Genomic DNA, 27,265 nt, shown 5'->3' with positions numbered 1-27,265 from the left:
TTAGTTTCAATGTACTGCAGATTGCATAGAGGGGAGTGGGGGACAGTAAGAAGTACAAAAAGATTTTTTAAGAGAAATAGGAGAGTAGCATGATATATTCACTCATGAAAACGCGAAGGGTAAAACGTAAGAAGGTATTTGGAAGAAGATAAAAGACTGTAAAATGAAAGTGAATATCATGGTGGGGAGTTTTCTATAGACCTACCAAGCAAATGGAAAACCTGGATAAGGTTTTATGACTGATTCCTGAGCATATTCCACAGCTGGCACTGAGACATGATATAGCTGTTTGCCTCAGTTTTCTCATATGTGAAATGAGCTAGAGAAGGAAATGGCAAACCACTCCAGTGTCTTTGCCAAGAAAATCCCAAAAGGGGTCATGAAGAGGCAGATACAACTGAAAAAATGACTAAAATAAGAGTTAAACATAGAAGATGATGATTAAAAAATAAGAAATTCAATCTTAAGGTGTATTAATAGAACAATGTCTAGAAAAAGGGAAGTAAGAATCTTAATGCACTCTCCCCGAGTCATATCACTTCAAAAGTATTATGTTCAGATCTATATGCCATGTTTAAAGGGAATATTGACAGAGTGAAATCTGCCCAGAGGATAATCGGCATGAAAGGATTTCAAACCATACTATATGACCTGGTGAAGGCACACTGGGATGAAGAACAGACTTAGATAGGGAGGGGTGAGGTAACAACTTTCTTCAAGTATTTGGAAGGCTCACATGGCTCTAGAAAGAAGAGCTAGGATCAATGGGTAGAAGTCACTAGCTGGGTGACCCTGGACAAGTCACTTAACCTCTCAGCCTCAACTTTTTCATCTGTAAAATGGGGATAACGATAGCACCCATCTCATAGGATTGTGAAGATCAAATTAGTTAACATATGTAAAGTGGTTTGCAAATCTCAAAGTTCTATATAAATGCTATTATTATTATTATTATTATTATTATTATTATCAAGTTACAGAGATGAATTTTTTTTTTTGACTCAAAGGAGAACTTCCTAATAATTCAAGTTTTCTGGAATGATGTGAACTACATTGTGTAGATAGAAAGCTCCTTCTTGGTCCCTGGAAGTACTGAAAAGCAGGTTTAATGAGCACTTCAAGGGGGAGATTTCACTCTGTAAGATTTGGAGTTAGGCTCCATCATCTTCCAATTCAAAAACTCAGCAATGGCTTATGGTAGAATTGTAGATGAAGGTCAGAAGAGGTCAAAGACTAAGGTAAAGTAGTAACTCACATGCACATAACAATTTAAGGTTTACAAGTGCTTTCTTTGTCTCAGCTCTAAAAAGGAGAGTATAATTATCCTCAAGTTTTAGGTAGAGAAACCAAGGCTCAGAGAAATTAAGTGATTTTCCCAGGGTCATACAATGAATTGAGGTGAGAGGAAAGAGGAAAGTCTTCTGATTCCAGACGCAGAGCTCTTTACAATGCTTTCCACCATTTTTACTAAACAGAAAAAGTATCTCCTACTCTTGGTGTGTATTTTCTAGGAACTAACTCTTAAGAGCTGGTTGGGGAAGCAGCAGATACTGACGTGTGAGGTAAGCAAAAGGAGGGAGACTGGAGTCAATGGAGGCAGGACACAGTTTCAAAGATTGTAGTGTAACATTGGATAGCTTGAACAATGATAACAGAGTAGTTTAGCATAAAGTCATTTGAAGCAGGGTACTTCTCTTAGAACAGTCATTCTTAACCTTTTTTGTGACATAAATACCTTTGGTAGAGTGGAAGAAGTGGGGAAAAAATATGCACTATGAAATAGGGGGAAACATCTTACCAGAAAAAGTAAGCTTAGAGGCCAGAGAAACAGAGTTACAGAATTATATAAATAGAGACCTTTAGGCTGGCAAAGTCAGGATGAGCCAGATTGATTTTGTCCACAAGGGAGAACTCCACTAACTTGGAGATTTATTGCCTTAACAGGAAATTCTAATAAGATTAGCTACCTAGAAAACTTTATCTCACTGGAACATGTCTACTCTTGGGTAATGCCTAAAATTCCGAGATTAACATGTTTCTCCCAAAATTATCCTGCTTCTATTCCTTAGCCTCTCAAGGAAAGTGGCCAAGCAGCCTCACCTGACAGACAAATTGAGCTTTCTTTTTTGCCGGTAATGTCTCCCTAAGTATGTGTAAAACCATATATATATGTGTGTGTGTGTGTGTGTGTGTGTGTATATTATATATATATATATATATATATATATATATATATATATATATATATATATGTATTATATATGTATATCTCCCTTTGTTTAGGTTTGTTGCTATCCACCTACTCATTAGCTGATGCTAATGAAACCTTTATCTTCCAGCTTTGCCTGGAATAAATACATCAGGATTTATTGGCTTCCAGTCAAACAGACCAAATTGGGAGGAATTACTCTCCAAGAAGATTTTAGGACCTCTGGTTTGAGGAATTCCCCAACCACCAGCTGTACCCCTTCTCAGAATAATGTTTTTAAATACACAGAATTACAAAAGAAACTAGTTATACTGAAATAGTTATAATTTTTTTTAAGCTTGTGATATAGTTTATGGACTTCCTGAAATCTCTCCATAGACTCTCCTCTGGGTTAAGTACCCTTATCTTAGAGCTAAGATATCACAGCCCAAAAAACAAAGAGAAATAGAGCCAGAAATAGAGCCATCACAAGGTTTATTGGCAAAGAAAAGGTTAATTTCTCTCTGTAGGTAGTATGCAAAGGTGGCTGTCCAACACGTTTACCTTTTAAGCAATTTTAGGCCCAGCCTCACTATAGGCTAGAGTAACACATTCTGGGGCACCAGAGGAATGCACGTCTTCTGTTCTATTGCAAGCTGCTCGGAAGGAAGAATCAGGCTGCGTGTATTCTGTTTGATAATGTTAATTGTGATGATAAATTATGAAGACTTGTGATAATTGTTCCTAAAACCTGCTATTATATACGTGACACCAGTATGATTTATATTACTAGGTTAATCTGGCGAAAACTGAAGCAACAATTTTATTCCTAATGCCTAGACATCAAAGTCTTTACTGGAAAACTATATTTTAAGACTGTTTCGCATAAGCCTTAATTTGGCTGGATTGAACATATTGGAGAAATAGCTAAAGTAACCACTTAAATGTTTGGCTACTGCAAAGACATATGCATCCATAGAAAGACAAGAAAGTGCTCAACTAGGAATCAGAAGACCTGGATTTGTCACTGGCTCTCCTGCTTATCTGCCGGCAAAATGGGTCTACTGTTACTTTTATTACCTACCTCTCACAAGGTCATTGTGAGGAATGAATGAGGAAATGTATATTTAAGTACTTTGGAACTATAAAATGCAATGAAATATAAACTATTAAAGATAAGAGAAGCTTCTTTTTTTCTTGAAGGGAGGGTGGTGGTCTCCTGGACCTGTGATTTTATTGCTAAAGGGAGCTCCCAGTGTGGAAATTCTCTCTCTGTCAACACAGCTTGGCAACTATTCTGCAACTTTAGTGTTAGAGAGCTATTTGGACCACTGTGAAGTAAAATGGCTTGTACTTGATGGCTAGAATATGCCAGGATGTGAATCTGAATGTCATAACCAGGTTTTCTCAATTTCTAGGCACGAGGCTGGTTGATTTTCTCATGCCATTTAATTTAATACTTTTATCACAATAAATTATTATATTATGAGAGGCAGCATAAAGACCAGATACAGAGTTGGGATGAAGAGCTGGCCTGGAAGTTAAGAAGACTCAGGTTCAAGATCTGGTCCTGCTGCAGACTGGCTGTATGACCCTAGGCACATCATTGAATCTACTTAATATCTCAATGCCCTGGCAGCTCTCTGAGCCTCTAAAGTTGCAGAGAAGGTGCTATAATTGGTAGAATACATTCTTTACCAGGAGCTCCCTACATGGATGAAATCACAGGTTCAGTCAAAAACCTTTTTTGTCTGTCCTGGGCATGTCCGTGCACATAGGAATGTTGGAGAACACTATGGTCATGATCTCTCCTACTGTCACTAAACAAGGCTCTGGGTAACACTTGGAGGATGCAAAATGTTCACTGTCCCTCTGTAATGCTGGGTTAACAGTGGACATTTCTGAACTGCTGTTCAGTGTCTCCCATAGCCTCTTAGTCAGGAGCACAGTGGATCCTGGGTGCCTCCAATTGGGACATTTCCCCAAATGTCTTAGTGTAGTTACGGCTCACAGTGAAGTTCTCTGATTCAGCTGGGGTAGAATTTACTTAAGTTGCTGCATCCTTGTGCCACATAACTATGATTTCAGCTGATTCCCTAGCTCAAAGGAAAATAAACAGTGAGCCAACTAAGAAACATGCCAAATAAAAGCACCGAACATATGGGCATGAGAATATAATTCTATATCCTAAATTCCAAGTTTCAGGTGATCTGCATCCAAATATCTGCCCAATCATTATCATCTAAAACCACCCAGAGAAGTAAACACTAGCTTATTCTACATCTCTTTAGATACAAGACTTGTTGGAAATATGTGTCTTAAATTCATCATCTGTAAAATGGGAATAATAACACCCATGTTATCTAACACAGAGGTTAGATCAACAAACGAGAGTATAAAGTTTCTTGGGAAAGAATAAGGTGACGAACATATGAAGCTTTAAAAAGATAAATGGGGGAAAGGATAGTTGAAAGTAAACAAAATCATTTCCTGGATCCAAGCAATGATGATTAAAAATGTAAATAGGAACATAATTCAAATGGTTTGATTTTTAATAGCTTGGGACATTTTAGAATAGAGCTAGAACTAGCACAAGGGAAGTGGGGCTGAGTCCCAGATACTGACATCCCAAGGTGGGGAGCAATCCCTCCTTAAGGATAGCTCTCTTCCTTCCCCATTCCCCACTGTCAGACTGGTCCATTGGAATCCTCTACCAGATACCTATGGTCTCTTCTCTAATGGGCCTTTCCATGAGGATGTGACAGACTACCCCTTTCTGTTTAGGCCATTTGACCTAGGTACCCTCACCACCCAAGTTAACCAGGATCAGTGAGTGGGGGTAATTAGCTACTAAGGTGACTTGCTGATGGTGCAATAGCCTCCTATCCCCAAAGCACTATACTCCTCTGCCTTTCCTCTAAAATCTTCCTCTGTTGTGGTACAGTGGAAAGATGGTTGACTGTAGAGTCAGATTGCCTCTATGACTTGGGCACGTTCCAGTTTCCTCATCTATAAAAAGGGAAACCCCTTTAAGGTCCCTTGTAGCTTTAAATCTATGATCTTATGATCAGAGGTTTCCTCTTCTCATCTTTCTTCCTTCTTCTGATTCTCACTGAAACCTGATTTTCTCCTGAAGACACTTTGTTACCTCTTGGCACCCTCTCCAAGGCATGTCAATCCTCTCAAATACAAAAGGTCATGAGGAGGAAGCAACATACTCCTCACTCCCACTGTCACTTTCAGACAATCTGTCCGCCTTTTCACTCAGTGATCAGCAAGCATTTATTTAGCACTTACTATGTGCTGGGTACTTTTCCAGGCTCTGGGGATATAAGTGCAGAGAATGTAAGCAATTCACTGAAAGCTAATTTTCTGTCCACATTAAGTCTGGACCAACATGGTCAGCTACTCCACCCTACACCTGACCTGATGCCACCAGCATACTTAAGTAGGGGTGAATCAGCCTAAGAATGCAATGGAGCAGGTCAAAGTTTCTGAGCCAATTATCAGTAGGGTCAGGCTCATGAGAGGCTGCTACACTTCCGGCCTGGACAAAATAGGAAGAGCCAGATTAAAATAAAATAAAACAAAACAAAACAAGAGGAGAAAGAGGAGGAGGAAAAAGGAGAAGGAAAAAAAAGGAAGAGAAAGAGAAAGTCTCAGAAAAATCCCCTCCCTTTCTCATTATCTGGAAGTATATTTCTTTTCTCATTATTCTATGGTCACTATAATTTTCTCACTGTAGGTTTATGACTATGTGGAAGTATTTTTTTTTGCCCCTCTCAGAAATTAAGGACATTAAAGATTAAATAAGGCACCATTTGCAAAATTTGCAGATATATTATGAAATGTCCTCATAAAAGTAACAATCACTTGAAAAGATATTTTTCCCAAAGCCTTCTGAAATGGTGCAGTGACTGCAGAGAATTTTCCACAGCTTGTTTTAATTTCTAGAACACAAAAATTAGTGGATTGGCAATTTGGCATCTACAACACTGGTAACAATGGTGGGACTTCAAAAGCCAACGGCTAAGTGTTTTGACCTCTTGACTTGGGCTTTGAAATTCACTTGCTGTGTGACTATGCACGAATGATTCAAATTTTCTCTGATTTTGATCTTAAGGCAGTATTAAGCATACATTTCCTTGTTGAAATACTCAGAAGGGATTCCAGTAAAAACAAAAATGAGACTATAAATTTTTATTGGATACCTAACATATATATGACACATGCAAAAAATAAATAAGTCACATGGATATAAAAAAAGAGACCTGCTCCATCCCTTAGGGTTCTCACAAGCTAGATGTTCAGACAAGTCCTGGAGGCCTTCTTACACCTTTTTCCCAGACAGGTACTCTCTGACAGGTACTGTTTGGTCCAGTGACACCGGCTGTTCCATGAATGACACACCATCTCTCCTCTCCAGGCATTCTCTTTGTCCTCCAGCCCTAGAACGCTCTTCCTCCTCTACCCTGACTACTACCTCCTTGACTTCCATTAAATCCCAACTAAAATCTCACATTCTACAGGAAGCCTTCCTAACTCCTCTGAATTGTAATACCTTCTCTCTATTATTTCCTATTTATCCTGTATAATTTGCTTTCTACATATTTGTTTCCATGTTGTCTGTCCTATTAGATTGTAAGCTCCTTGAGGGCAGGGACTGTCTTTTGCCTCTTTTTGTATCCTCAGCATTGAATAAATGTTGACTGATTAAAGTGTTAAATGAGTGGTTTGGATAATTATAACTTATAGGAGCTAAAGAACACTTAGTCCACTAAAGTCCACTTAGGGTAGAATGATGGGGGAGGCCTTCATGGAAGAGTTGAGACTTAAGCTGGCCCTTAACAATAAGTAGCATGAAGAAAAGTAATGAGTATATTGAAAAGTATTATTGCAGTGGGAGGGACAAAGACATGAAAAATCACATGATTTATTTGAAGGACAGTGAACTCTGTCTAGGCTACGTAGAGCAGATGAGAGCAAGAAAGAGAGAGAGAAAAGAGGAGGGGGAGAGAGAGAGAAAAAAGAGGAAGGGGAGAAAGAGAAAGAGAGAGAGAGACAGAGAGAGAGAGAGAGAGAGAGAGAGAGAGAGAGAGAGAGAGAGAGAGAGAGAGAGAGAGAGAGTGAGATGGCAGAATGACAGAAGGAGGCAAAGGGAAGTAAGATAAAATTATATTATTGAGTACCTCGAATGCCAAGGTGTCTGGACTTAATTCTGTCATCAAAAGTTGAATGTTTTTAATGGGGAGCAACATTGTGAAAGCTGCTGTGTTTTTAACGAGTTCTGTGATTTCATTGGTTAAGGAATCTTGCACAACAGCTCTAAGACTTAGACTCTTAGAGAGTTGCTTGGGGCCCAGAGAGGTTAAGTGATTTGACATAATCAGTATGTGTCAAAGATGAGACTTAACCCAAGTTTTTGTAACCCCATGATGGATTTGTTTTTTAGGCAAAGTTTTAATTCTGCCTCCACTGTGTGACTTTGGACAAATAATTTAATCTTTCTCAGCCTCAGTTTCCTTGTGTGTAAAATAGAAAAAATGTAATTGCTTTGTTATTCTTTGTAAACCTTAAATAGCTATATAAATGCTAGTTATTATCATTATTATTATTTTATAATGTTACAAATCTTGCTACCCTTTATCTTTCAGGACTAGCTTTAATTCTTCCTCATTATCTTCTTTTCCCCTCCTCCCTTCTCTAGTCCAAGCTTGGTGACCTATATTCAATCCTTAGAATTTAGCCATATCTCTTACCAAAGCAGGATTAGGGAGGGAAAGGGAGAACGATCCTCACACAGCAGTTGCCTATAAGCTACCATATCCATCATCAGACTTGGTGTCCCTGTACTGGATGCAGCTCAAGTCTAGGCCTTGATCTATTACCCATTGTAACTACTTGGCCACCATAACATGAACAGCAGCTAAAAGGTAATGAAGTATCAATTGATACAGATGATGGTGTCAAGGCTAACTAAGCAGGCAATGTCCTAACAAGCTGGCGGTTAACTGGAATGTTGATAACCTGTATACCTTGTCAGAGGATCTATGTGGTCATCACTTTACACACAGGTCTAGCTTCTCATCTTACTCCTGCTTCAGCATAGTGTCAGTCCTGGATGAATCAAGGCTCTTTATGGTCCTATTCTGGAGAGTTCCCAGTCAAAATTGTTCTACTCCAGCCACCTAGCATCCTAGAAACAGAATTGTCCTTTTGATAATTCCTCTTCTAGGGAAGGGGTTAAACATAAGCCACCAAAAAGTTGTTTGTGATATTTTTTTTTACCTTTATTAGCTTCTCAGAATGAGGAAAGTAATTGAGAATTTCTACATCAAAGAGGTCTCATTCAAACTCCCCCACCCCCTTGTGAATTTCCAAAAATGTTCATTTCCATTCCCTCCATGAAACATTCCACACTAAAAAGATATAATGCAAGTCTAGTACTCTGGCTAGTGAGGCACTGCTAAACAGAGGCCAGAGAGATTGGCAATCATTGCTCTCTGGATGCCTGTCTTCTCAATATGGGAACTTAGGTTCCCTAGTACCCCACCTCTATCTTATTCCAGAATTCTGAGAAACACTTCTATTTTTGCTTCTAATCTCTGGAGGCATCTTCTTCAAAGACGGGGGCACAATAAAAAGGGTACCCAGAGTATAAACATGAATCTGACATGGAGTAGCAGTTTTATTCACATATAGAAAGGGAATGATAAGCAATAAGGGATCATGGAATGATTATAATGATTTGAAAGGCTAATACGCAAGCCTCACTGGAACCTTTGCAACAAAGCTTCTCAATAGCTATTTCACATTTCACTTTCTCCTGATCAATGCCAAGATGGCTCTTTCTTTCTGGTGGTTTCTCTCTGTGTGGGCAACTCCCTCTCTGGCAGACTGGTACTGCCTCTCTTGTCTGGTAGCTGGTCCACTGCCCAGAAAGGGGATAATATGTCATGACTTGTGGGATCTCTCAAAGCCTTGTGCTGAAGGAAGGAAGACACAAACAGGAGATGGCCTCATATCAGACCCAGGCTTTCCCTAGGAGGCTATATGCTCACGGAGCTAACCCAGTAGTGCAAAGGTACTGAAACCAGCAGGAAGATGAAAGGATGGCAATTGCTCCTGTAGTGTAAAGTACCAGTTCAGCTAACGGTAAAAAGTGTCATAGCATGTATGAAACAGAGCATAGTGGCATCTCCTCTGGAATTGGGAAGGAGAGAAAGGCCCCTCCAGGATGAATCCCTAACAGGATGTTACACTAGCCTTCCTGGGTGCTCTACTGACAGTATTTTAGGCTTTGACTTCTCTGACCCAAGACATGAGGTTAGATTTCTAGAAAGGCCTCACTGGAAAGTGGAGAACAGGTAATGGGATCTAAGGAAAGAGATAATAAATGAGGTTTAACTGGCCTTGACAATTGAGAAAAAAGGGTTTGAAATCAAGGCTCTCCTTCCCAAAGTAGAGATGTTAAAATAAAAAAAAATTCTCATCCATTCTGTTTGAAGTTGAACCTTTGCTTCTATTAAAGGGAGTTAATGGTTATTGATTATAAAGTACTAGGACAATTGGCAAAAGTACCGTCATGTTTTGGGTGATTAAAAGTCTCTGAATTTTTCTTCGAAAAAAAAACCAAGTAATTTAAACCTATAGTAAATAAAATGAAACAAACCACAAATCCTTGACTTCTAAGTTAAAAATGTTTTCCTGATTTACTGGAACTAATCTATATTGAAGAGTCATGTATCTGTGCTGACTGGGTTCAGTAAAGATTTGTGTTATCTAATCTCAGCAAAGTCCTCACTGCCACAAGGCAATCCTGTTATTATTTCCTAATCAACCATTTCATTTTCAGACTTTCTTTTCCAACCTTTCACTTCATTCCCAAATCCTTGGCACATTCCATCTGCTTTACCACAGCCTTCCATCTCATCAGAGGACCACATCTCATTTTTTACTAAGAAAACAGATACCTCTTCATCTCAAAACTCTTTGACATCATCCTCCATTGTATCTTCCTCTACTCCATTGTCTGATGCAGATGTGATCCTTTTCAACAAGGACAAAAGCTCTACTTGTATCCTTGATCACGTTCCTTCCCATCTCTTCCAGAAGATTTCGCTCTCACAATCATTCCCTCTCTGTCTTTAGTCTTCCATCTATCTATTGGCTACTGCCCTGATGACTGCAACCATGCTCAGATCTTTCCTATACTTAAAAGCTATCATTGCCCTGACTTTTGACCTTATCATTCAATTAAAACTGCTTTCTACAAAGTTACACCTTTTACTTGCCAAACCCAAATGCCTTTTTTCAGTTATTCTTCTTGCCACCCTTGACCACCCTTTCCTCCTGGATACTCTCTCCTATTTTGTTTTGTAACACTGTTATTTTCCTTTTCAAGCCATTTCAAGCATCTTTGATGAATCATCATCCAAGTCCCACTTTCTAAAAATGGATGTATCCCAAGGACTCCCTTTTCTTCTCTCATTATATTTTGTTTCTCATTAGTACCCATGGGATCAATTATCACCTCTATGCAGATGATCCTAAATCTTTGTATCTAGCTCTAGCCTCTCTCCTGAACTCCAATTATGTATTCACAAATAGCTTCTTGCCATTTCCCACTAGATGTCCCACAGACATCACTAACTCAAAATGTCCAAAACAGATCTTGTCATCTCCTCCAAAAAACACTCTCTTCCACCATCATCCTTCTAGTTAGTCATCCAGGTTCTCAATTGTAGATTGATTCGCAACTACTCATTGTTTCTCACTCTTCAAAGCACTCAGCTGCCATGGCTTATCAATTTGGCACCAAATTATCACACTTGTCCCCTTTTCTTAAGTGGCTACTCCCTAATCCAGGCCCTTATTACTTCTCTGCTGGACTATTTAAATAGATTCCTAATTGTTCTCCCTGCCTTGAGTTTCTTCCCTCTCTAATCCACCCTCCATATAGCTATCAAAAATATATATATACATATATATGTATATGTATATGTGTGTATACAACGCAGTGAAAGCTATGCTTTAGGAATATATAATAAATATAATATAAGATGTTTACATTGTATTTATATCATTATATGCTTGTTATATTAATATATGCAATTACATATTTGTATTATATTACATAATATTTAGTATAATATATTCCTACATTATTATATATCATGAATATTATAATATCATATATAATATATATTCCTAAAGCACCATTTTCACTATGGTGTTACTCTTCTGCTCAGAAAAGCTCTGGTGGCCTCTAGGATAAAATGCAGTTTTTATTGCATTGGTATCTAAGGCTCTCCATCAGCTGGCTCTAGCCCATTTTGCCAGTCTTATTACATACTACTCTCCTTCACATAATCACTGTTCCAGCCAAACTGACTTACTTGTTCTTCATATATGTCATCCCATTTTCCAACTCCTTTTTATAACTTGCATAAAATTGCATAAAATGCTTAAAATGCATAAAATTCAGTCCCTCTTGATCTCCAACTCTTCAAATCCTAAACTTCTTTTAAAGCTCAGCTCAAATTCTGCCTTCAATATGACACCTTTCCTGATTACCCCAGTCTCTAGTGTCTCTTCAGGAAAAAATATTTTGCATCTACTTTGTATCTGTAACCCAGGACATGAGCATCCCATCTCATCCAAACCCCCAGAACAAAAAGACCACAGACTCACATGGACTAGGTATAATCCTGGAGGCTGACTCCCAAAAGACTCTATTTCTTTCTCATTGGCTTTTGATCTTACCCTATAGTTTTACTCTGGGGAAATATTTGAAATACATATAAATATAGTTTGAGTCTAACTTTGTCAAAAATGTGGTAGCAACATCTCCAAATTCCACATAAGAACTCAGTGAAAAATATGGGTATTAGATATGGGATAGTCTATGTTCCCCCACGGAAAAAACTGCTTAAGATGTAAAGCACCCACAAGAGTCCATGAACAAGTACAAAAACAAAGAAGGATTTAAATAGCCTATTACACTCTCAAGATAAAGACAATAAAGACAACCATTAGACAAATATTCCTTATGCATCTCATTCCTGTGCTGGTGAAGCAAATCGCAATAAATAACTGAGTTGGCACTTTCTTTCCTCCCTCTGTGGTATGGAATGTGTTGGGGAAATTCTCAGTCTGGAGTCCTTGAGACCCAAGAGAGAATCTCAGCTAAGTCCATTGACTTAGAGGTCAAATAATTTGATTAGCCAAACTGAAAATAAAAATGTTATTGGCATGCTAAGAAGACAGCTTGCTGATAGTAGCTTTGGATTCACCTTTGTAGGGTACATATTTTGATTTTTATAACTTTTTAGGCTTTCTCAGAGTACACAGGAAATCTTCAGCAGCCTGTGGCAACCAACGATTGATAAGTAAAGCATTTCATAGGAGACAGAGGGATAAAGAAAAGGGGAGAATTGGCCAAAGGAAAAAGTGGGGTTTCCTGAAGAATATGTGCCATGCAGCTAGCAGGGTTTGTTGCTGGAATAAGGAAACAATATATCCTATTCAAGGGTGAAAAAAAGAGGTATCAAAATAGTTTTACAATCATTAAAGATGTACATTTTAATCTAGAACAGGAAGGCTGAGTTAACCATTTAGACAAAGCTATAAATGTCTCTTATCCAAAGATAACAATTTTTACACCAGGCGATGAGACCGTCTTCTTTACCATGACCTTACATAGTGTGTTATATTTTATTGCTCAATCATATTGCATGACTACCATAGTTCAGCTTCATGGTGACACTCTGTTGTTAGTCATCCTCCTTCTTCTCCAAAAAAACATACTGTTAAGGAATAGCCATGCTATAGGAGGCCAGTATACGAAGTGTACAAGAATTCTCCAACTTTGGGGTAATTTCTAACTTATATACAAAGTCTATTCTCAGTAACTTTAGTGTCTGACTTTTGCTCATAAAGAAAAGAGAATAACAGGAAGAAAATTATTGGGAACTGAAGGCCCAGGATCATCCCCTCTGAGGCTCACACTTTTGGAGCACTAAACTGTACATAAGGATCCCTGCCAGCACATATTAACTTAGAAAATCATATATATATATATATATATATATATATATATATATATATATGTATGTATGTAGGTGTGTATATACATATAAACCTTATTAACATTACATTTTATTGTATTTTTATTTTGCTAAATTTTTTTTATTACATTTTAATCTGGTTCAGGCCACACTAATTTAATACCTGGGAAAAACCTTAATTTAAAAAGGTCAGGGAAACGCACTGCATCCTGGGCCTTCACCAATCATCTTGATTCTTGTCTTGCCACTGGACTGGGATGACTCTGGAGGCTGGTGACTTTGCACATCCAATTCATTCACAAGTCAAGACATCACCCTCATGATATCTTCTCTTTGAGAATAAAGAATGAACAAGCACAAGGGATTTCAAAAGACTGATAATGAAATGCATCTCTCATCACTTGGCAAAGATAATGTATGAAAGATTCAGAACGGGCCACAAATTCTGAGACATGGCCAACATATTCATTTGTTTTTGCTGGATTTCATAGATTTGTTGTGGGGAATAGAAGGGAGGCAGATTAGTGTTTGGGAATAAACATGACTACCAAAGTATCAATAAAACTTTTTTTAATAATGCATAGAAAAATAACAAATTCAGAAAGGGACACAAACATAGCCATTTTGTTACCACCTTTTTAAACTGAAAATTATATATAATACACATTCATATACATAATATGCATATACATGTATGTATATATGTGTGTGTTTTATACACACATCTTTGCCACATAATATTCCTAATCTTTTTTGTAACAGCAATTGATGCATCTACTCTAACTCTGTGGAGCTCTGTTTATTGTGTGATCATGAAAGAAAATGACACATACTATTGTTTTTATATACCAGAGGAGTTCAAGGTTCTCTGTCTTCATTGTCAATCAAGCATTCTAATATATAGATCATCACAGGCGTTCTGTGGGGGTGAATATGTTTGCTTAGTCAGAGCTATGCAGATGCCACTAAAATCGATGCAAGCTGCTTTAGGTTTTTTGTTTCTATTCTTTATCCAAGCTGTTTTTCCGACAAATTTTGTAATCAAGGTAAAGATTCCAACACTTCTTCAGGCTTTAAGCCATAGACATATGCTGTTTCTTTGGGGACAATATTTGTTGCACATGACTATGGGAGCTGTGGGGAGAAACCTGGATTTGCCATTCAGAAGATTTATGTTTGAAACCTGATTCTGCCTTACCTATGTGACCTTGGGAAAGTCACTTGATCTCTCTAGATCTTGGTTTCCTGAGCTTTATAATGAAGGATTGGAAAGAATGATCTCCAACGTCTCTTCCAGTTCTAAATCTTATGCACTCATTTTATTGAGGCTCAATTCTAATCCAATTATTTTAAATGTCTTTTATAATTACTTTGGTTTTTCTTAGAGCTCCAGAATGGCACATTCAAACAAAATATAACTGTCTCCAAAAAGCAAGTGTGTGGGGTGACATCTCCCCCACCCTCTTCTGAGTATACATGTTTCAGTCAAGGTGCTAAAACAATGACTCTGGTGGAGCCAGAAGTAGTTCTGGGGAGATTTGCTTCCTTAGTTAATTATTGGCACAGCTTCACAAACACTTTGATTTTAGCACTGCTTCAGGTATATATCTCCTTGGAGATGCTGTCACAGACCAGCTTTATGCTGATGTCCTGCAATGTCCTCAGCACAAGAGTTCTCTTTTTCAAATCAGCAAACACAAAACAACCAGAGGCCTGATAAGCTTTTCCATTCTCTTGAAGTTGCCAAAACAAAAGCCCCCCTTCCTCATTTATACATGCTGAAATCCTTTATATCCTTCTTAATAGGAGGGAGAGTGATGCTTGTAGTTTTGCAAAAGGAAAGCTATTAGATTAGATGGTAAATGCGGAGATTTTCTGAGTGACTCTCTCTCTCTCTCTCTCTCTCTCTCTCTCTCTCTCTCTCTCTCTCTCTCTTCTCTCTCTCACAAAGAAACTAGACAGCCTTCAGCATTTTCCACACAAGAGGTACCTGACTGGCTAAGAGAAAAAGTGCACACCCTAAGTATCTGCTGCATTGTATGTCTACCTGCCTTGAAGTACTCAGGATGAATTCATTTCTGGACATTTTCTGACTTCTCTTGTTTAACTGCATTTCCCCTTCATCCCATATAAAGTACAGAATGCCTCTGCCATTGAAATGTGGGCCTTGACATCTTACACAGATGCTGGAGGCATAGGAATCATTATAGAATGTTCACAAATGATGCCTCTTTGTTGCCAGTCCATGGTACAATGAATGAAAAATTAATCTGGGCCTTACTTAGGTTGAGAGATGAAAGAAGAGATGGTTTTGTTTTTAGCTGCAGGAGCAGTACAAAGCAGTTCCAAAAATTTATTTCTGTGAATATTTTGAAAACACACAGATTAATTTGGGTCAATTGTTCTATGACCCAAATATAAAATGCACATCATAATTGCAATGTTGTGTGACTAGAATGAAAGATGAGGCTATATATAAAAACAAAGGTATGCTATTTTTACACCATCAGTTAGAAATAATGCAAGTCAACAACTGGTTTTTGTTGTTGTTGTTCAGAAGTTTCAGTCGTGTCCAACTCTTCTTGACCCCATTTGGGATTTTATTGGCAAAAATACTGGAGTGATTTGCCATTTCCTTCTCAAGCTCATCTTATAGATGAGGAACTGAGGCAAGCAGGGTTAAGCCTCGGGTCACATAGCTAATAAGTGCTTGAGGCCAACTTTGAAATCCGAAGATGAATCTTCCTTACTCCAGGCCCAGCACTCTATCCACTGTACCACCTTGCTGCCCTAACAACTAGTTATCAAGGATTATTACTTAAAATGGTAAGCTAACAGCTTCCTATCTTCTACGCTCTTGGTGAGTTACTCTGGGCCTGCTTTTCCACCATGCTTCCCTCTCCTCATGCCTTCTCCCCACCTAACTGAGTGTTAGGTTGTATCCTGGCATCTCAATTCCTTATTATATTTTGTCGATGAGGATGTTTTGAGCTGCTTCCCCCAGGCATGTTTTGAGCTACTTGACTTGAGTACAAAAAATATCCAGATAGGCCATCTCTGTTAGCTTCTGCCTCTTCCAAACCTCCCTCATCTATCCCCACCATTTTATTACCACTGCCACAATTTTGCCTTCTTTTTAGGGAGTGTCCCACACCAGCTCACCTTCATCCCCTTCCTGCTCTGTTTCTGAGTTTCTGGACATCCTCAATGATACATACTCTACCCCCTCATGCCCAGGTTTTTCCAGCTCTCTTTTGTGTGCTGTCTTATGCTAGAATGTAAGCTCCTTGAGAGCATGAACTGTCATTCTTTCTCACTGGTACTTGTATTCCCAGTGCTTAGCACAGTGCCTGGCATTTAGTAAGCCCTTAATAAATATTTGTTGCCTCCCTACCACCCCAGTATCAGGTTTCAAAACTATGCACTTGGCCCAGTGTAATAGTCTCCTAACCTGTTTCCCTACCTTAACTTTCTACCCTATATGAAAATACATATACATATACACATACATATGAAAAAATTTATACGAAAACACATATATGTATACATATGAAAACATATATATGTGTGTATATAGTTTAAAACAACTGACTTGCCTCCCCTGAAAGCAGCATAGGAAATTCTCAGAATTGTTAGGGGAATGACAGCTGCAACATGTGCAGAATAACAGTGGATCACATGTATTCATAGCTTCACATTCACATAACTTCACCCTTCACCCAGAGCCTTAAATGGGATCTGTAAACAGTGCACCCTGGGAGTACGCTATGTATTAGCATAGGATAAGAGTCCTGGTGGAGGTGAAATTTCTCTATCCCTCTATCTCCCAGAAACTCTGTAAAGAGCTTTCCTACAAAGATATACCTCCTCTGTATCTCTTAGTCATTTGGGTCACAGTGTTTCCCAAATGTTTAAAGAAAGGATTCTACTTTTTCCAGAAAAAGATTACACCTTCAAACCAGTGCTTCAATTCTGGCCCTAAATGACAAAAGCAGAATGTTACCATTGCCCACTGGGTTTTCAGTGTCCTTCATTAAAGTAATTGGTTATCTGGCTTTAATTCCTAAAGGATAAGCATACACAGCCCAGGAATCACTCTAAAAAGGGAAATTAATTGGTTCCATTGTTATCTCTTTCACCAGAGGACAAAAACATTTAAGCGCATTTTAGTGCAGGGTTGGTGTTAACACTCATCATGTAACTACTATGATCCTAGAATATAATCATTATATTACCTTTCTGGTCAAAAATTGTGGCTCCCTATTTCCTCTATGTTAAGGCACAAACTCCTTGATTTCTTTCAAAGCTCTTCTCAAGTGTCATGTTCTATGATAATTCTTTCCTGATATCCCTAGTTATTATGTTCTCTCTCTCCTCAAATTATAGTTACTTGATTTTTTTTTCAATTAGTAAAGATCTATTTCATGTCCCTTCCACCACCTCTCCCCCACTGGGGAAAAAATCCTTGTAAAGAATATTCATAGTCAAGCAAAACAAGTTCCCACATTGGCCGTGTCTAACAAATATATGTCTTATTCTTACTCATCACCTTTCTTTTAGGAGATGAATAGCATGTTTCATCATTAGACCTCTGGAAATGTGGTTGATCACTGTTAATTACAGTTCTTAAATTTTTCAAAGTTATCTTTACAATATTGCTGCTGTTAATGCTTGTTTTTAATTATATAAATCTTGTAACCCACTCCATTGTCTTAAGGTAGGCTCAGAGAGATTAGGAATACCAAAGTCCTGAACAAAGAAAGATAGCAATCTTTCTTATCTATCATTTATTTTTGCCAGAGAAAAGCACTCAGTTTGGGGCACAGCCCCTGCTCATATCCCTGGTATCAGGGAGGAGGAAGCCTGATTCAGCCCTTGATTTCTACATTCCTTAAGTCAAAAACTTGGCATATTGGCACAGTGGCTGAATCATTATTCATATCCCTGGATGATAGCCCATGCTTCTAAGGACACAGCTAGCTTGGATGAGAGGCACAGTATCGCTTGGACAAAAGGCAACACAAGAATGGAGCAGGCAGAGGAAGCAAAGTGAGCCAGTTTTATGAGGGGTGTTCAGGGAAAATGAACACAGGATAGTCTGCTGAGGTCATGGATGGAATCAGGCAGTCAACATGGGTTCTAATAGGATTCTTACCTGGGTCAAACTGAACCAGACATTGGGAACTTGGGGGTAGGTCAAGATTCAGGATTGGTGCTGACATACTGAGAGAAACACAGCAAGAAATTAGTAGCTAGTCTAGATGAAGACTCAGTAAGAGGGGAAAAATAATGGTCCTTCAGTCATCTTTTACCCTTTGTTAACAGACATTTTATGAGGTTTTGAGTTTCTAAGTCGGTGAATCTCCTACTCTCCTTTTGAGCTTTTGGCTCTTCCTCTGCCCTCATCATCATCTAGCAGGTGACTACTGGGAAGACTTTGAGACCATCATCTTCCAGGGCTACTCTTCCTGCTAATTCACCCAAGTTTATTTCTGCAGGGTCAAGGCCAAGGTCTCTCTTATTGGGGAGTAACCATTTGCTGATTTTTCAGGACAACAAGTGATGGCCTGGGATGATCTTGGTGTCTTCAGCGTCTGAAACTCTAAGCACTCCACAGCTTCAGCTCAGTTTTACTGAGATATGGCCACTGCACATGCTACTGCTTCTTGGAGCCACAGGTGACAGCTGTGTGAAAAGTGATACCAAAGGTGGATGAGCAGCCTTGAAAAGGGCTAGTCCTTCCTGAACAACCCATACACCTCTTGGTGAATCTTTGGTATGATGTGAGGAAAGACCTTAAGAAGAGGAGCTATGAATGCTTCACCTCCTTTCCTCTCAGGGACCCTGAGGAAGTTAGGGAAATGCTGGGCTGGTATAAAACTGACAATGATTGAGTCTGGGCATTCTTCAATATGGGAAGCCACTTGCACCAAAGGGTCGCTACTAATGAGACAGAGGAACTTCTCAAGGACAACTTAACTCACAATAATTTGTTTGGAAAAATCAGCATATACCATATAATCATTTTCTCAAGAAATCTATCAAGCAATCAACCAAGGAGCATTTAACAAGTTCCTATTCTGTTCTAGGCACTGTGTTAGATGCTAGGGACACAATGACAAAAAAATTAAACAATCCCTTCTTTGATAAAACTTACATATTCTCAGGGAGATAACAGCATGTATCTCTCTCTTTCTCTCTCCCTATCTGTATATATGTATGTGTGTATACATAGATATATATGTATATACTTACATACATATACACAGAATAAATATAAAACAAATACAAGTTAGGGAAGGAGGGAGCACACTAGTATTTGGGGAATGGGCATCAAGAAAGACTTGGTGGAGAAGGCATTACTTGAGCTGTGTCTCCTCTAACAAGGAGACCAATCTAGCAGTCATGAGTTCACTAAATATCGTATCTTTGTACACTCACAAAAGACAACCTTTGTTACATATTTCATATATTGTTATTTCTGGGTTGGTAGATGCTGTACTGGGTTTTAGTCTTGATTGTTAATGGTTCTTAGGAAATCCTCAAAATGGTTCGTTCTGTAACAGCTTTCATGGAGCTTAGATGAGTAATAGTTTCTATCCAGTGAGCTAGAATCAAAATGGTACACGTTCCCCTGTTGTGCCTAGTATATACAGGCCTGAAATATGTAGGCTGACCCTCAGTGTATATACTATTGCTTTTTTGTGAATAAAATAAAGAACTATTTTCCTTCATGTAGCACCTCTGCATCAAGAGGAGATAGCCTCTAATATCAGTAATGAAACCAGAGCAATCACCAGCTATTCTAAACCCCTGTTTGTATCACTGCAAAGAATAGATTACAACAAGGTAATTAATTGGTTTATTTCTTTTTCCAGAGGAATGTATATTTAAAATGAAATCTGTTGCTTAGGATTTTCTTTTTAACCCAGCTGTCTCTAACTAACTAGTATTTTGATATTTTTCTCTGTGCAGCTCAGACATGAAAATCAATATGAAGCTTTGACTCTAGTTTATGATGTTTATATGAATAACACAATTCATCTTTTATCCTAAATACTGGTCTAAATAAAATTGTGTTTTATAAATAAAAAAGAAAATGTTTACAAGACTAAGGGAAGACAATGAGCTAAGTTCAATAGAATACCTTAGCAAGATAAAGTAAACAAAGCAGATTTATAGTAGGTTTCAAGGCCATAACAAACATAGGAGATAGTTAGAAATAGCAGTCCACAGATGTGCAAGGAGGTGGGGTAGAAAGACAAAGAGATTCTAGTGGTCACCAACAAGCTAGTTAATGAATTAGAAAACCTATAGAACATGCAAGGATACACATACAATCTATCTTGAATACCAGTTTGTTATTAGTAAAGGTTAAGGGCTATCAGGGTATGATCTGTAAAACTAAAGCTACTGTATGGTTATGTTTAGTATGGCCATTGATATAGAACAATTGTAAAAATTTATGGTTATGGTAACAATCGGCAAAAGATGAAATTGAGCAATCAACCTCTACACGATTTACAGATGACACAGAATCAGAAGGGATAGCTTCCAGCTATACCTGCATGACAGATTGAGGATTCACAAAGATAATGAGAAGCTAGAAAATTGAGGGAAAATAGAATAAATTGGAATTTAGCAGGGGTAAATTTAAAGTCTTAGTTTTTGGTTTCAAAAAATCTATTTCACAAGGATAAGATAAAGTATGGCTAGACAGCAATTCACCCCAAAAAACTCGGGGTTTTTGAATAGATTGCAAATTTGATATGAGTGTGGCATATTTGATGCAGTGTGGCAAGAAAACTAATGCAATATGAGACTGCCGTAAGAATTATAGAACATAAGCACTGGAAGAGATCTCAAAGGTCATCTAGTTCAAACTATATTTTACAAAGAATACCTTCTACAACATTCCCAACAGTGCTCATCTAGCTTTGATTTACAGAACTCCATTGAAGGAAAATCTATTACCTTACCAGGCAGCTTGTTACATTTTGGATAATTCTGATTATTAATACATTTTTCCTAACATCAGCCACACATCGGCCTCTGTATAACTTCTACTTATTCCCCTTGGCCTTGGCCCCCCAGAGACTGGGGACAAGAAAGAGGAAAATTGTACTTTCTCCTACTTTGGTCAGACCACCTGTAGGGTATTATATTCAGTTCTGGGCATGGTCTTTCAGATTGGGCATTGACAAGCTGGAAGCCTCCAGCTATTATTTTTTTCTGAGTGTAATAAAATATGAATTGATGAAAAATACTTTTCAACTCAAATTCCACACTACTTTTAATTATTAGTTTATTTTTACAATTGAGTCTGAGGGAAAAAAGTATATTACAGATTATCCTGTTTGAAAAGGCTGGTTTGACTTTGACAGACTCAGAGAAGAACAAACCTGACTGAATGCTACCACAACTACCTTCCCCCTAAAATGAGTAGGAACCCATAACCTTCCAAGGCAGCCTATTTCAGTCTGGATAGCTCAGATTATTAGAGAGCATTTCTTTTACATCAAGCCTAAATTCTCTTCTTTGAAACTTCCACCCCTTGCTCCCAGTTCTATTTTCTAATGCCAAGTGGAACAAGTCTAATCCTTCTTCCATGTGACAGTTTTCAGTTACTTGAATACAACTATCATGTCTCCCCTATGTCTTCTGTTCTGCAGGTTAAACATTCCCAATTCCTTTAGCCAATCCTCATATCGTACGGTGTAGAGGCCCCTCACCAATCTGATCACCGTCCTCTGTATGCTTAAATATGTGTTAAGACAATGTGATTTCCTATATATCTTTAATGTTCATCAAGGGGCTTTGAGGTGGAAGTCCCTATACTGTTATAAGTATAGACTCTTTGGGTCATGCCAAAAACTTGCTACAGCACATGGGATAGGAGATCAACTGTCACCCCTTCTATGAGTCGAGTCTGTGTCCTTCCCACTCATATTTACCTCTCCTCCTCTTTGAACTCCCTCAAAGAGTTCAAACAGCCTCTCTTTAGCAGCTGTTGCTGAAGTATTTTTTACCATCAGCTGGATAAACAGTAAAAAAAAAAAAAACAACAAAACTGGAAAATATATATCTATACTCTCTTTTTGACTCTTAGTACTTGAATCTCTGATTGAGCTACAAAATTAGGGTCTTATTTTGAACCCGAGAAATTGCTTCTGCTGTCAGTGATTCATCTGGTGATTGGAAACGTTCCCATGTGGCAGCTTGATTTCCAAAAAGCCTTGTTGGTACATCTAAGAAAGATGAAAAATGACGGTAAAACTAATAATAACTGGATGGAGAGAGAGGAAGACAGAGAAAGAAAGACAGAGAGAGAGAGAGACTGAAAGAGAGAAGGAGGGAGAGGGAGAAGTAAGGACTAGGAAAAAGAAGTGAGGAAAAGAGAACAGACTAAAAGATAGTATATATTTATCCTCGTGGACAACTTGAAAATTCAATTATTTAAAGGACAAGAAGAAAGTCATGATTTAATTTAATTGTCCTATAAATTTTCTATTCTATAATGACTAGGAAAATCCTTGATAAAATGATTCTGTTCCTGTTGGGACAAGTGATGAGAATGATGCAACTCCACTCTGGGGAAGTGGTCAGGCCATATCTCTGAAGTTCAGGTAGTTTGCTAAAAGATCTTGTAATATCAAATGGTCGACAAGGATTTGTTCAGTACCTATTATATGCCAGTCACTGTGAATTCAAAGTCAGAAATGAAATAGCCTTAGCCTGCAAGGAATTTACATTTTATTAGAAAGCAAACAACCTAGAAATCTAAGTGATATTTGTTTAGCATTGTTCCTTTGCTATTACTCACAACAAACCTATTTGCAAACAATTTTGGTTAGCCCTTAATATGAAGAGGGTAGTTACCACCCTTGAGGAGTGTAGGGAGATGACAAACAGCTGGGGGAAAGATGTTGTATTTAGAGTTAGAACCCTGAGTTCTATTAGCTCTTAAGGTAAGCTAGGTAATTCTTCCTTCCTCTTCTCATTTGCTTAAGATATGACCTTTAATTTATGTCACATGGCCATTTGGACCTTTTGTTGGTGTATGGTGCGAGGTATTGGTCTAAACCTAATTTTGGTCAGACTACTTTCCAGTTTTTCAGGGCTTTTTGTGAAATAGTGTTTTCCCCAGTAACTGGGGACATGGAGTTTATCAAATACTGTTACTGGGTTTATTTCTATATGTGTTGTATATAATCTGTTCTTTTTTTTTCCTCTCTCTCTCTCTCTCTCTCTCTCTCTCTCTCTCTCTCTCTCTCTCTCTCTGCCAAATTGTTTTAATGGTTACTGATTTATAACACAATTTGAGATCTGGTACTGATAAACCTCTTTTATTCTCACTTTTTTTCATTATAGCCCTTGAAATTCTTGACCTTTTTCTCCACCATATGAATTTTATTATTATTTTTTCTAGCTTAATGAAATACTCTTTTGGGAATTTGATTGGTACAGCACTGAACACATAAATTAATTTAGACAGTGTTGTCATTTATGTTATATTGGCTCTAACTACCTATGAATAATTAATGTTTATATTTTTAGGTCTGTGCTTATATTTTTTCCAAGGTTTTTATAATAAGCAAATGAAAATGCCTGAGTTCAATGATATCTTGAAAATAAGGCAACTTGGGGATTTAAAAACATTTTTATATCTGGAAAGCTAAAATAAAATAAAAAAGGAAGAACTAAAGGGTTAGAGGCTGTCACAGATACAAGCTAATTATATTCTTCCTATATTAAAACTGTGTCCAAATGATGCTAATGTTGACAGTGTCTTCTTCCTGCAGAACATTTCCTTTAAAAGTTCCTCTTCTCTATCCATGCTAATCTCTTCATAAATGCTTTGGATTAATAGAAACATTTTTATTCCATCTTACCTACTTCTAGTGTCTATCTTGATTCCAATAAATCCACAATATTATAATTTTTAAAAAATCTTCTTAAGAATGACTTGTTATTCTTTGTCTCATCAAGCTTCAATGACTCTTTCTTGCTTTCTCTATCCAGTTTTAACTATTTATATCAACCTTAGAGGGCAGTTCTGGAATCAAAAGGAAAGGGTTTGAGTCCTAGGTAGTGAGCTCTATGAACATGGGCAAATCACTTCCTCTCTCTGGGCCTCAGTTTCCTTATCCAACCAGATAATCTCTCAGGTCCCTTCCAACTCAAAATGTCATGATCCTGTTACACAGCTCTTTGATTTACTATTCTTATTTTATTCTGGTCAAAGAAACCTTAGTTCATTTAAAATTTTTTCCTCCAGTTTTATTTCCTTCCACTACATCTTTTTCCATACCATCCTTTAGAAACAGAACAGATCTCAAACCAGCCTTGCTGTTATTACTCAACATCTTTAACCCACCAGAAAAAGTACCTATATTTCTTTCCAGGAAGTCTACCCTGATTAATCTAAAGAAAATGTCAAATAAGAGCAAGGTATGCAGCCTTGGCCATATTTTGTTCTACCTTGGCAAGCCAAGCAGTAATCAAATAAACTCACCTGTAAACAAAGTTAGTTTTGCTGTTTCCTTCTTAACATTCACATTCCGGGGTGGGGGGGGGAGAGAATGATCTATATTGTTTCTTTCAAAAAAATTTTTTTTTTATTTTATCACTGGCAATATTTATTCCACTGGCAGAGACTGAAGCCCCTCCACATCCAACCATGGTTTGCCACAGACAAAACATATATATAATAATGCAAGGGGCAAACTTGTGATAAAAAAGCCTCTTTGAAATCGCTAGGTCTGGTTTTCAGATTACAGTTCATTTGATGAGCCCGTGCTCAAAGTCCTTCTAGCTTTGTAGGACCTGCTAGAGCTAAAACTCAGTTGGCACAGTCTTCAACATCCCAAGGTCACATCTACAGTAAGATGAGACATCAGGATGGGACTTTAGTGATGATACTGGAAAAAAAAAGTTTTCTATTTCAATTGATCTGTAATCCCAGATGTGATCCCACATCTAATTCCATGTGATTCTTATCTATGCCATCTCATATATCCTTCCTTGAAAATATATTCAATAGGGATTAAAAAGAAGATTGGCATCTATAGACTAGTGTTTTTGTTTTGTTTTGTTTTGACTTCACTTCCTGGCAAAATTACTGAATGCATTATTAAAGGGATAGTTAAAGGACCTTTATAAAAAGAAGGAATTACAAAGAATCATCACGACTTCTCTTTTATTTTTTTGACAGGTAGCTAAGAGAGATGATATATATAGATATTAGAAAAACATTAGATGAAACCCTTCAGGCTACCCTATGGACAAGACAGGGAGATATGGAATAGATAATAATCTGGTTAGGTGGATTCAGACCTGTACCAGACCCAAAGAGTAATCATTAATGGTTCAATGACATTGAGTCAGTGTGATGACTCAGTGATGTGTACTTGGCCTTGGGCTTAACATTATTATCAATAATTGGATAAAGGTTTTGATGACATGCTTATAAAATTTTCAGATGACACAAAGCTAGAATGGAAAATGGACATGATAGATGTCAGAGTTAGAACAAAGAAAGTGAATAAATTGGAGGTGTTAGGCCTGGAAAATATTAGGCTTATGGAGAAGCATTAGAAATGTCTCCAATTATTTTAAAAGCTCTTATATGGAATATGGATTAGACAGGATCATAAGAAACTTATTCTATTTGGACTTAAAGGTGCAAAACTAACAACATCAGAGAAAGTTTCAGACTGACAGACTGTAGCTCAATTTTAGGGGGAAAAAGTCTTCCTAAACAGTAGAGCTGTCTAAAAGTTTAATGGGTTACCTGAAAAAAGTAATGGATTTTCCATCACTAGAAGCCTTCAATTTAAGGCTGGATGACTTCTTGTCAGAAATGTTGTGAAGGAAATTCCTGATCAGGTAATTAGTTGGACTAGATGATGTCCAAGATCCTTTCCAACTCTGAGATTCCATAATAGTTCAAAAACTTATCCTTTCTTGGCTTGGCTATTATAATTGCCTTCTCACTGTTTTTCCTCCTTCCTGGATATCCCATCTTTAATCCATGCCTTATATTTTGCCCAAGGCATTTTCCTAAGATATTTCTATTATCATACCACCCTTCTAAAAAAAAAACAAAAAACAAAAAAAAAACCTTCCCTCTTTCCTACTGAATAAAATATAAATCTCTTACTGGTATTCAAAGCCCATGCTGATCAAATTCTTCCAAACCCTTCCCTCAAAACTCTTCCCTACACTCTCACAAACAATAGTTTATAACAGTTTTTAACCTTGTTGAATTTTTTACTTTTTTTCCCCACCAATGCAGAACACCTCATAATTTCTTCAATGGAGGGGTCCCCAGCCTGATGAAGTCTAAATACAGCATTGGCCATTGAGACTCTTGAAGAAACATCGTGCAGAGTATGGTTAGGGAATCCCCTTAACTGTGAGGCATCTTGCTGAGACTGAGACAGATCCTATAGTATCTTCCTGACTGACACTGGACATTTGTACAAGAGCAAATGCATCTTGTCAACCTAACATCAATTTTTTACCAATATACATAAACATTATCTTAATACATTATGCAGCTCTTTTAATCTTCATAGCAAATCCACTTGAGCCTAACATGTGTGAGCATGAATACAGAGCACTTTTCTCTTTGGATTTAGATGTCCATTCTGCAGTTATAGAAATATGTGTTCAGAGAAAAGAAAATTGAAAAAGACTTTTTGTGGGGTGTGTTGTTCCTTTCTTTTTCTTTTTGTAGGGGGAACATTTCTCCCTGAATACATTTTATCTCCTCTTCTAGGGCCACCTACTATTAAGCTATGACTTTCTCAAACATATGTTGATTTCTTGATTGAAAAATCTGAAAAAAAAAAAGAAAAAAATTAAAAATAAAGATAAAAAATATGGGCAGCGAGGTGGCTCAGTGGATAGAGCACTGACCCTGGTGTCAAGAGGACCTGAGTTCAAATCCGACCTCAGACACATAACACTCACTAGCTGTGTGACTCAGGTAACCCCAATTGGC

Source organism: Phascolarctos cinereus, unplaced genomic scaffold, assembly GCF_003287225.1.
Source record: "Phascolarctos cinereus isolate Bilbo 61053 unplaced genomic scaffold, phaCin_HiC Scaffold_4;HRSCAF=312, whole genome shotgun sequence".
Classification (NCBI taxonomy): Eukaryota; Metazoa; Chordata; class Mammalia; order Diprotodontia; family Phascolarctidae; genus Phascolarctos; species Phascolarctos cinereus.
Note: the sequence above shows the minus strand (reverse complement) of the source record.